The following is a 12,383-nucleotide window of genomic DNA, read 5'->3' as shown; positions in this document are numbered from 1 at the left end:
TTTCTTCTGCCACAGTCCCATGCAGCTGGTATCAGGAAGGAAAAAATATGATCATCTGTATTGTGTTAACTAATCCATGTTAACGCACAGTTCTAATCTGCTCGGGGTTTAGAGTTATGTGGTTTATGTAAGCACATACAAAATATACAATACTTTTGTTTTCTAGTTTGCATTTTTAATTTTTTTTACACGAGGTATAGACAACTGCATTTACTGGAATGTTTGCACTGCTTTCTCATCTTCTCAGTGCAAAGCTGCTTTAGTAATGAAGATGTTTCAGTGTAGTTTATTTTAAAGCTCTGTGTTTTCTGTAATACAAAAGTGCTCTGCTTCCTGACTATATACAGCAATATCAAATGTCTTACTTCAGAGAGCACTGTTAGTTGTGAAATATTTTAAATCACTGTAGTAAAGAAAGCATTGCAGGGTGACTTTCAATCCTCTTGGTAAATAGATACTGAGTGCTTTTAAGAAGTAAATGTTAGCAGAGATACAGGCCATGACTGAAATACCCCCATGCAGCTTTCCAACTGCCTGTGAGCAGGCAGAGCAATCTGATATGTTTGGCTGCCCTCAGCCTGAAGGGCAAGTGGTCTTGGTTAAGGGCAGGCACTGGGTTTGGGATTCCAGTATTTATGGAAACAGAAGTTTCAAAATCCTGTGCTTAAATATTTTTCAAAACAAATATATTGTTCTGCCTCTTGTCCTGTATAGGACTTGTCTGTGCCTGAATGTGAGTGGGTGTATGGGTTGCTGCTTCAATATGAGAGTGACTGAAACCCTCCCCTCAATGAACATAAGCTGTTTTGGAGGAAAGTACCACACATTGATAAGGGCACGGCTGCAGTTACACTAATGAAAATAATGCTTTTGATTGTATATTGAGCAGTGCTTGCAGAGTGTCTAAAGCTGTAGTAAAGTGGGAGGTGTTCTTTTAGAATAAACCAGAGCTACTTCAGAGCCAAGTCAGTATGATGAGAATCAGACTCCTTTTCTCCCATGCATCTTACTGCCCAATGGGGGTATTTCAGAAAAAGTCCTGTCTGTTCACACAAGGACATGGAAACCACCCTAGGCTTCATGTGGAACTAGCATTTGGCAACCTGGTATAGTTTCTGTTCCCCTTGCTGAAGTATATTCTGCATGCACCTCTCTAGTAGTTATGGGCTTTCTTTCCCTCAGCTGTGATATTTTGGTGTTTTTGTTTTTGTGATAGTATGCTTTGGGCAAAAGTTAGCAATATAAATAGAAACAATATGGAGTTTTTTCTCTCTAGCCAGGTTCTTGGATTGCATTGTGTTCTCTAAATGCTTCATAAGCTTTGTAGAAATAAATAGTGTGGAAGTGGTTGTCTGGCCTTTCCCTTCTGGTGGAGGAAAGTATGCACTTGTCCATATTGTTACTGTAAGTTTAAAATGCAGCTGTGAGAAGCAGCAAGCCACTTCATAGGGAAACAAGCAGTGCTAATACTTAACTTGGTTCACAGTTCATTAGTATGCCTCTGATAATATCTGTGGTGTGAGCCTGAGCCCTGTGCCTGCACTTCACCGTCCAGACCTTTCAGTGACTTTCAGTGGTGAGATCCAGTGTTGCTTTGATGTAGCTCAAAGGAGCTGCTATACACTTGCTGTCCCTCTTTTTGCGTTGGGAGTTTTCTTAATTGTGTCTGCAACTTCACAGTGCCTATAGGTTGTGTGTATCAGATCCATAAATATCTCCTGGGCTAGTAGTACTGTGATATCTGAGACCATAATTACAGCTCTGGGCCCATGGATATCTCAGGCACACGTGAACAAAATACTGTGGCAGGCTGCCAGTGTCGCTGTGAACAGAGTCCGTCAGACCTCCTTGCATATCCTAAAGCAGACATTGCCTTCAGCTTTGTGAGGCTGAAAGTGATTCTGAAGCGGTGCTTCTCCTCTGTGTGCTTGCCCAGAGGTGGGTACAATTCCTTCCTCTTCTTCTGGCTTCTTCGTGTCAAAGTGGAGCCCAGTGTAATGCACTTCACAAATTCTCATCTTTGCCCTTACATTCATTCCATTTTAAAAATAATCTTGTTTTTGTTTACAAAGGGAAACATTGAACAAAACAAAAAAGTACAAAGCCAAAGGGAGAATACAGCAATGATATTAAGCTCAGCTTCTGCCAAAGCACAGCTGAGCTCCAGTGCTAGACTATGAGCTTTCTCACTTGACAGAAGCACAGGTCTGAGGGCCATTGTACACTGCAAATTTACCTAGTCTTGGACAAACATTTACAGAGATGCTCGTGCCAAATAACTTTGTGCTGATCAGTAAGAAAATAGTGTTCAGTAATCTTTCTCTGTGTCTTTTGTAAATTGTATTGGCTCAGTGGGAACTGAGTGGACATTACATTCATAAAGTAGGTCACTGCTAGGAGATACTAAAACACACAAAAAAATAAAAATAGTCTCTCAAATTACAAAGGTCTTCATCCTTTCCTTCCTGCTGAAGTAGGACTTTTCCAACTCCTAATCTTCCAGGGAGGAACAGAGGTGCCAAGTAGAAATTTCTAGGCTTGAGAGCATGACCAGGTTAACTGCATTGCAAACACACTTTCAAATAAAAAATGTAGTGATGTAAAAAACCACTTTGTTGTTGGAGTTTCCTAGATCTTTTTGTATCTATGTGTTGGTATTTGTGCACAATGACATATGTGTTCCTGATTTCTGGTTTCTTTTACTCCGTTACAATAATGAAAAAATGTCATAAGTTGCCCAAGATCTGGGTGGTTTTTAACTGTATTTTTAGGGGAAGCTGCTCAGCCTGTAAGAGAAAACCCATAATATAAAATTAGAAAGGTCACCAGTTTACTTTCTTCTTGGAGTGTCCTTGGTTCCTGCAAGTGCAGTTCCAGCTTTGGTGGAGTTTGTCTAACTTAGCTATGGGACCTCCAAGAATCCTTGCTCCTTATGTTTCTGAGTGAGTCAATATCTCTGGGGTCCCAAAGCCAGCCGGCACCAGACACAGCAATCAGGGCACATGAATTTGGCTTCTGGGTTCATGCACACTAGAACAGGTTCCCTGCGTGGAGTTTCTTCCCGTGTACTTCCTGAGCTTGTTGTAGGTACAGCTACCCGCGGGTACTTGTCACACATGCTTTTTGTTGCAAGGGAGACAAGAGATCATAGAATCATGGATTGGCTTGGAAGGGGTTGGAAGGGACCTTAAAGACCACCTAGTTCTAGCCTACCTGCCATGGGCAGGGTCATCTTCTACTAGACCAGGTTGCTCTGAATCCTATCCAACCTGGCCTTCCAAGGATGAGACATCCACAGCTTCTCTAGGCAACCTGTTCCAGTGCCTCACTACCCCTCTGAGGAAAGAATTTATTCCTAGCACCTAATGTAAATCTCCCACCTTCTAGTTTAAAACCATTCCCCTTTTTCTATCACTATCTGCCTGTGTAAAAATTACTTTCCCTTTTTTTACAGACCCCCTTTAGGTACTGGAATGCCACAATAAGGTGTTTTTGGAGCCTTCCCTTCTCCAGGCAGAACAAACCCAGCTCTCTGAGCCTGTCTTTGGAGGAGAGTTGTTCCAGCGCTCTGATCATCTTTGTGGCCCTCCACTAGACCTGCTCTAACAGGTCCATGTCCTTCCTATGCTGAGGACCCCAGGGCCAGATACAGAATTCCAGCTGGAGTCTCATAAGAGCCGAGTAGAGGGCCAGAATCCCATTCCTTGATCTGCTGCCCAGTTTGCTTTTGATGCAGCCCAGGATATAGTTGGTATATTGGACTACAGGCACTGATGCTGTTGGTTCATGTCCAGGTTGTCTCCCATGAGAACCCCCAAGTCCTTCTTGAGAGGGCTGCTCCCAATGAGTTCTTCTCACATTCTGTAGCCATGTCTGGTATTGCACTGACCCAGGTGCTTTGCACTTGAACTTGTTGAACCATTTAGTTCTTATGGACCTACTTCTCTAGTTTGTCCAGATGCTGGTTAGGAGACAGAATACAGAATCACTTTTTATTAGAAGGAAAAAAATTATCACTTTACTGTCATGCTCACGCTTCTACCCTTTAATTGAGACTGTCAGTATTTGTGTCTGTTGCAAGCTTTTCTGCCTTTTGCTTTGTTGTAAAAATGAGGAGAGGATGGAAAGTATAAGACATGAGTCATTCCTCAAGGAGTGGATGTTGTCCGGGTATTTGACAGAAGCTTTGATGATATTCATGTTTGGTTATACAAACTGTTGTATTTTCAGATAGACAGGAATGAAACTTGCAGATCTGAAAACATTTATGTTCTTCTATGTATTTGCAAAAAGGAAAAATCACTGCAACAGAAGCACTGTATCTGTTTTCGGGGACTGGAACGATTCCTTCAAGGCTACCTCTGCTTACACTCTTATGTACCGTATGTTGCTGTGGGAGAGAATTCTTTGCATGTGTATGTATAGCTGCAAATAATTCAAAATTGCATGCTCCAAACCCCTATGCACATAGAAGGAAAAACACATTTCATGACAATTAGTATCCAGGCTAATCATTTGCATGCAAAGAAAATTCCAGAATTGAGTAGAAGCAGTGACACACTGGCTGGCACTGGTTATGTCTGAGCAGTAGATGGGAGAGTTCATGTGTTCTGCCTGTGATTAATTTTTGAAGCATTCTGATGGAGGTGGGGAGATGATAAAAGTAAACAAGCCAGTTTTCCCCCCTTCAAAAAACCAGAAGGTTACAAAGCTGTAGTCATTGGGGAAATGGAGCTTATCCTGTGGGCTGTTTACCATTGCGCTCACTGGAACGTATTTCTCAGCAGTGGGCGCTCTGCCAACCACTGATTCTGGAACTCTTCCCCATGGGGTTTACCCATTTTAGGGCTAAGATAACATCCACCGGGCTAGCAATAACTTGCTTGCTGATGTTTTGCACAATGGAGAAGATGCAATCTTGCACCCTCTTGACCTATCCACAGTTGCACTGATGGTTTCAATGGTAGGGGTTCTTCATCACAGTCTCCACAGAGGATTTGTGGGGAAGACAATAATGCCCTTTGCCTGGAGTGAAGTAGAAGCCACATACATGTACATAATTTAGACAATACTACTATAAGGACATGTGTTTCTTGGACTGCTCAATGTTTTTGTTGCAAATACCCAAGCAGCATGCATGGCTTGAGCAATTTCAACCCCTTGTTAGCTTAGCTTACCACATTTTGTGAGGATGGGCCAACAAATTAAGCAAACATGCACTTGTGAAGAGTAGAGAAAAAGTCAAGAATCTGTGTCTTTTCCCCGCATTCTGCAAAAATGAGGACAAAAGGCCTATTTTGCCTATGGGCGTTAGTTGTCATGGCCTTAATTAAAAGACTAGCTAGGAGAAAGGTGTTTAGAAAGGTTTCTGTAAGACTGTGATCTTCTTATAAGTCTATGAGTTCTATCAGTCTCTGTTCTACATACTGTTTTTTCTGAGAGTTTGAGAGGTGGGGCAGCTTCTTTCAAAGATAAGCTCCTAATTGCTTATCTTTGCACACATAAGCAATTCCATTGAAAAACACTCCATTGGAAACACTCCCACTGGCAGGACTTGGACTTCATGGCTAAAATCATGTAGAGACTAGCCAGTTGTTACCAAATGCTGAGGCACTTGAGGCTGAAATCTCATATGTTTACAGGTTGCTGCGCTCCCTTGTAATTATTTCTGTAATGAATGTTGAAATTTGGAATTAAAGTGAGGGAATGATGAATGCAAACCTCTAACTGCATTTGACGGACACTTCTGATTTATTACATGTCGTATATTAACTTCTGGATTTCTAAGCAGTTCCATCGAGCCCCTGAGAAACGAACTCTCTTCCCTGTGCTTGGCACAGTGCAGGCAAAAGTCTACTTGTGAATGCATGGAGGCTGAAACAGAGAGACAGAAGGGGGATATGGAAAATCAGGTGGGAGAGGCAGGGCAGCAATGAGACAACATTGTGTTGTGTGATAGACATTGTCATCAATCAAACAGATTTTTTACTCTAATTTAAGAAAACGTATTTGTCTTACACTGTTAATAAAATGCGGAGCAAAATAGATCATGCTCTGTTAGAAAAGTTTATTTGTAAAAGTGGGAATAGACAGTTGTTTTAAAAATACATGGCTGTTAAAATTAGTCAAGAGTGTAAGAGTAATAGTAGTTGAAGGCATTTTTGCTATTCCAGCATAGTTTGCAACTTCTGTTTGGTAGCATGTATTTGAGGCCTATCAGAGGTTACAGGTGGCCCAAATTCAAAGCCTGGGCATGTGGGGCTCCTCCACCCTGGAGCAGTAGGCAATATGGAAGGAATTGCCTGCAGCAGAATTCCTCCCAGGTTCTCCCAGCATGCTGGGCTCTTACCTTTTCTCATGCGTGGACTGGGGAAGAGGGAGATGAAATGTGAACACTGGGAGTACAAGCTCAGATGCTCAGTCAGGGGATTGCTACTGGAGTTTACTTCTCTTTTTTGCCTCTGCAGCTCTGGCCAGAGCTGGAACTTGTCCTTTCCTCATTTCCAGTTGTCTTTGGAAGGGCTCATTGAGGAGCTGGCAGAGGAGTGGATTAGGGATACACTCCGACTAGTTTAATTACCAGTCATGGAAAACAGCAGTAGTAGTTACTTCAATAAATGGGTTTCATTTCAAAACAGCCTCATGTCTGGTTCCAAACCTCTACTGTTTCTTGCCAGATTTCAGCACAGTCAGTAGCTATTCATGTTGTCTTAATGGCAAAGGCTTTTGTTAGAGATAGTGACTTCCCCAAGGTCTAATCCTCAGGTTTGACTCCCAGTCTTTGACTGTCCTTGTAGCTAAGACTTGAAAGTTACCACTGGGTAAGCTTTTTAAGTCATTGAGATATATTTGGATCAAGGGCAGTTTTGAATGTTTTAATTGTTTTATCTTGGTTTCCTTAAATAACATAATTTTTCTATAATAATGAGCAGTGTATTTGACTGTAAGATTAGATAGGGGCAGATTAAAATATTTTATGTATTAGTTTTTTTAACTGAGCAGTCACACAAAAATTGTTATAAAAAGGAAAATTAACTTATTCTGTGATTTCTGTCGATGTAAATCTAAAATTTTGTAAAAGTACTTTTCAGTGCTTATAGTCAACAAAGTCTGTAGGACCATATTCTTGCAAGTTTGCAGTTTTTGTGGCTGGACAAAATGAAATGATAGAGATGTTAAAGGTATCATCTTATTGCAAGCACTGAAAAAAAAATTCTCAGATCACCCCTTCTACAAATAAACATGCATTAATTTTTTTTTAAATAGATGGCTTTCAGTACATTTTGCAGAATTCAGTGGAGGATCAGGTTCATTGTTTTTGTCAGCTGAGTTGTTCCTTGGCTTCTGGCAAACTCTGCGTGCTTCTCTGATGCCAAGGAGTGTCTTGCTGTCCCTTTTCAGGCCTGGCTTTGTGTCACGTCTCTATTTGCCTTGACCTGCTTGCCTTGCAGTCAGTTCACTGCTTGCTCCAGACACAGCTTTGGCAGTCTCCAGCCAGGGGACCCCAGCAGCCCAGTTTGTTGGAAGAAGAGCGCAAACTCTGAACAATCACATGAAGCTGGTCCCTCTGTTTTCCACTGCTTTTCCAGTGTTTTCCACTGATTTTCCACTGTTTCCACTGCTTTCACTTTAGCAGTGTGTGTTTACAAATATTTCCTAAAAATCCTTGATGTTAGGACAGGCCAATGTTGCAAATGTCTTCTGAATACACTGTATCTAAACTGTAAACATTCCAGCTCAAGGATTTAGTGTATCCTAAGGTTTTGTTATTAGATTAACAAAAATAAACATTTTTTCTGTGTCAAAGGCAAATTGTTACATCTGACTTCCTATTCCTGTTTCAGCAGACACAGCTAGCCAAGTTACCAACCCATCTGACCTTCCAAAAGCTCAATTCCTTTTACTTAGTAGATACCACAGTTACCAAAAGCCTTCACGTGGTCAGAAAGGATGATGATTCGTCATTTTGAAGAATGAGTTTTTATTTAATAGTGGTATATTACCTCTTGTCAACAGGATGTTAAAAGTGAAGTGCACCAAACTAATTTGGGTGGAAATTCCTTGTAGCTTAGCATTATCATATGTTGCATAGTGTCATTAAGGACAGAGGATGTTATTTAGAATAGCTTTAGATTTTAATCTTAGGCCTGGTAACCGGTACTTGGAGTTCCACTTGGTATAATTTTGTTGTTTGAATGTGTTTTGAAAATATTTGCAAATGTTTGATGCCAAAACACTCTAGTTCTCTGGTCTGACTGCACTTTGTTTCACTGCATTTTGTGCTGATCAGCTCTGCTGAGCACTATAACCAGGGTGAACATAAAACCTTAGGCGAATCCTGCTATTGACCTCCTGCAGGACCAGATGTGTCACCATAAGCCTGTGCCTGGGGCCAGCACCATCCCACTGCTCAGGCACAGTAAGCTTGATACATCTGGGTCATTCCAAGATTGACGCCCACAGCCCTGCCCAGGGGCTCTGCCCAGTAGATCTGGTGCAGGAAGCTGAGGCTTTCCAACCTGCCAGTGTTGCTAGAGCTGTGTCCTGAACTTTGGTATGTCCTAGTTCAAGTGCAGAACTGAGTGAAAGTGGCCGTTTCTGCAGTATGGTCTTACCTCATCCCATGCAGAATGGCTTGCTTCCATCCTCATGGATTCAATGAATATTGCCATTGTGTGGCTCCTGTCAGTATTGAAAAGAGGCGAATACCATGTTTGGATTGTACATTTCAGTTTAGTAACAGGCTGCATTTTTTCTCCTTAGTTTACATGTTTTTATCTTTAAGTGATCAGAAAGTGCTTTTCCTAGCTTCCTTCAGCTGGAAGTAGCAGCTTTTATTTCACTGTTGGCTCTTAGGTTCCTTGTTCTTGAACTCTCCTGCTTTTTAGGAGCGAAAGGGGAAAAGCCCCCTTTTTTTCCTCTTGCTGTTCTAAAGCAGTATTGCAAGGAAATATATAAGGGTTCCCATAATTGTAGAGTCACATCTGTTTCAGAAAAAAAAAAAACCGGTTTGCTATGTTCAGTTAATATCCATGGTTTTCTTGCGAAAAACCCCACCTCCCTGAGGACATACTGACATAGGGTCATAAGAAGTTACTGTGAAGAACCGGTGTTCTAAATTCTCAGTTTTTCATACTTCACAGTATTGCAGTGCAGTAGAGGAGGTATCCGGTAAGTGCACTCTCAAGGGCTTGTGGAGACTGATATATATGTGCCCTAGTGGTGTTCTGGTTTATTAGAACATTTTGGAATGATTGGATGCATGTGATATTTGGGAAGCTGTTCAGTGTGTATTTTAAGCATCCTAAAGTGCTGGTATAAAAATTCCTGGCAGGAATCTGGATGGTACTCTGAATTACTGTAGTCGGTCCCTCGACTTTTTTTTTTGTGCAAGAGGCTTTTCACTCACTACATTCCTTTAAAAGTATTTGATATATTTATTTATTGGTTGCTAGCATGATATGGAAATACTCCATATAGCTACTGCTTCTTGAATAGCATCTCAAGGTTTTGAGGTTTTTTTTCCCAGGCATTCTAGTGAAAACAAGTGAAATTGCCTTCGGTGTGTTCTCATGTACTAGACAGCACATTTACTTAGGCTGTTTGTTCTTTAAACAGGTTTTCTGACAATAAAAATTTTACAGTCTAGAAAGCTGTCATGAAATATTATACATCTGACTTTTCTTAAGCCTTGCTCAAAGAGAACAGTTATTGAAGTACTTTTATTCTCTTTAATGCTTCAGCTTGGTAGCAAATTATGGTAATCCAGGAATGGGTTCTTCTTGTACATGCATGGAATCAAGTGCTTGCTGTTTTAAGGCTCAGATGTAATGCAGTAATTCTGAATATATTTAAAATGTATTTAAAATGAGACCTTCTATTTGTGGGTCTGGTTCCTTTTTTTGAGACCACAATTTCAGAAAATCTAAGTACTTGTTTAACTTCTTAATAACCTCATTGCAGTAAAGCAGAACATTCAGGCTTTGATACATGAGAGCACTTAAACATATGATTAAATGCTCTTCTTGAAGATGAAGGCTTTTCTAAATTGGAGTTTTAATCGTATGTTTTACAGCCTAACTGAATCACTGCCTGATAAGTAATGCTGTATGGACTGGGTAGGTATCTCTGTGCAGGCAGTGCATATCATAAGGAGAAATAAATGCACTGTGGGTTAGTGGTCTGTCTGTTAGACCACAGAAGCTCTAGTGTACTTGATTCAGACTAATTCTCTGAGCAGAGCTGCTGAGTTTAAAAAAGCTGTCTCAGAAAAGAATTTTGAATGACATTATCCTGAGAGAGTTGGGACAGCTAAGGACTTGTAACCCAAACTGGAATGATGGCATTTTGCTGAAATTGATAGAAATGTGGGCTTCTGACAGCTGTGTTCACATGTCCTAATTTTGTAGCTCAGTTTATATCTTGTAGTTTGACCCCATTATCTTAATACCACTCTGTTGTATTTTTTAAACCTTTCTGTAATTGTTCTTTCCCCCCAAGGGTCTGATTTTTAGCATTAGTTTTGAACACTCATAATTTTCAGGTAGTTTTCTTTTTCTATTTTATTTTTTAAGGTGGGAACCTTAGTTACAGAAAACAACAGAATCTTGAGTGGACAATGTCAAACCAGGTTTTTGTATGGCACTGAAGTAATTTCCTAATGGGTGGAGTATGTAAAAAATCTCTAGGGCATGAGAATGAATTACTTGCAGTGCTTGCCAATGTTTCCCCAGAAAGTTTAGTAAATACCTGGTACACTAAATAAGATTGTAGCACACGTGCTGTGAGTTTGTTTTAATACTAAAATGGGGGTTTTTTGGTAAAAGAGGGAAGTGCTGTGCTAGGTGTTACACCCACATATATGCTTATACCCATTCACAATCTCACCATGTGGATGCAAGTCCACATTTTGGGTGCTGGTTTATGGCAAGCCTAGGGTGTAGTGTGGCAGAGGGGCCTCTCAGGTAAGGACACTTTTTGTTCCATTAATGTTTCCTAGAGCAATGTGTCTCATACTTGTGTATTTTTTGGCTTCCATTGAAATCTAAAGTCTGTGCAGGTAAAAACATACAGCTTGACCAACTTCAGCAGAATAGTTTGTAAACACAAGACTTGAAGAAGCTTCTCCAAGAGCTTTGTTTTTGCAGTTGGATGCAACAAGAAAAATAAAAGGATAACTTGTGGTGCTGAACATATTCCATTCATTTTCTTCCTGCTTCAGCGGAAGAGGCTTAATGATTCTATGTGATGTTTCTAAGTGATGAAAGTCACGTTCAGACACATTTTTTTTTAGCTAAATACAGTGAGTTGTTTGCAGGCACACTAACAATGTCCTTCTGATGTTGCTGCTCAGGAGACTGCCTAGCTTGTTTGCTCTATTGCATATACAGAGTAACTTCTGTTCTTTGGTAGTAGTCATGGTTTGAGGCAGCTGGGCAGACTCAAGTGAGCCTTTGTGTGACTGTAACAAGGATGTTACCTTAAAATTCCTGCTTGCAGGGAAAGTTTCAGCCCTAGGTTGCATCGATTTTTGCTACCTCTATGGAGCTGTGGAGACCTTGGCTGTCTGCCAGACACCCACCCTCCTCTCTCTCAGCCCCACCAGGTGAGTTAGCAGTTTCCACTTCAGAACACTAATGCCAAGATTTGCAATGGGTACATGTCTAGAAGCAGGCATTGCAGATACTTGCTATTAGGAAGTAATTTTCAGTGCTAGACATCAGATACTATGGTGTCAAGAGGCCCTAAAGGCAGATGAGTTCTACACTCCTTCCTCCAATGCTTCTGTTCTAGTTTTCATATTTCACTCGACATCTCCATGCTTTCATGTTAGTGTTTCTGCTTGTACTCATCCTTCTCAGCCCTTTCTACTTAGATCACACTCGAATGTTTCCTTGCTTATGAATGGTGTTGAGACGCTTCAGTGGTACATGAAAGCACAAAGCTTTGTCACCTCCCAGAGACAAAGTGAAAGTGTCCGCAGGCAGATGAGGGACATGGAAACGTTGACAGGTCTGAGCGCTTGGCAAGCTGTGGTCCTGGTGACTGTGCCACTTACACGCCCGTAGGGCTGACCCTCCACAGCTCACTCTACATTTGTTCAGACTTTCTGGCCCTGCCTTATCCTGTGGCATCAGCACCGTTAGGGTCAGAGCCAGGGAAATGTGAGTCTTCTTATGAGGTGGGCAGCATACAATTTGAGGAAAGATGTCAAATTTCCTGGAAATCCTGTGCAGTGTGAAAGGAATATGATCTACATGTGTGTGCATGTACGTGACTGATAGAAGTAGGCAAAAAAAGTGAATCTTTAGAATTCCTGAGTGTTTATGCACGCTGGGGCCAGTTTGACCCTTCCTTGCTGTGGATTCACACTGGGGCAGGAT

At 41.1% G+C, this 12,383-nt stretch overlaps 1 protein-coding gene across 6 annotated transcripts in view; it reads left to right on the top strand.

The window, feature by feature from the left end:
- The window catches only part of RNF144B (ring finger protein 144B), a 96,794-nt gene that overhangs the window by 43,131 nt on the left and 41,280 nt on the right, over positions 1-12,383 (top strand). The window lies entirely within an intron of this gene.

The sequence above is a fragment of the Lichenostomus cassidix genome, chromosome 2 (assembly GCF_008360975.1).
Source record: "Lichenostomus cassidix isolate B80296 chromosome 2, HeHo_3.0, whole genome shotgun sequence".
NCBI classification, from domain to species: Eukaryota; Metazoa; Chordata; class Aves; order Passeriformes; family Meliphagidae; genus Lichenostomus; species Lichenostomus cassidix.
This window is presented reverse-complemented; position numbering and strand designations above follow the sequence as displayed.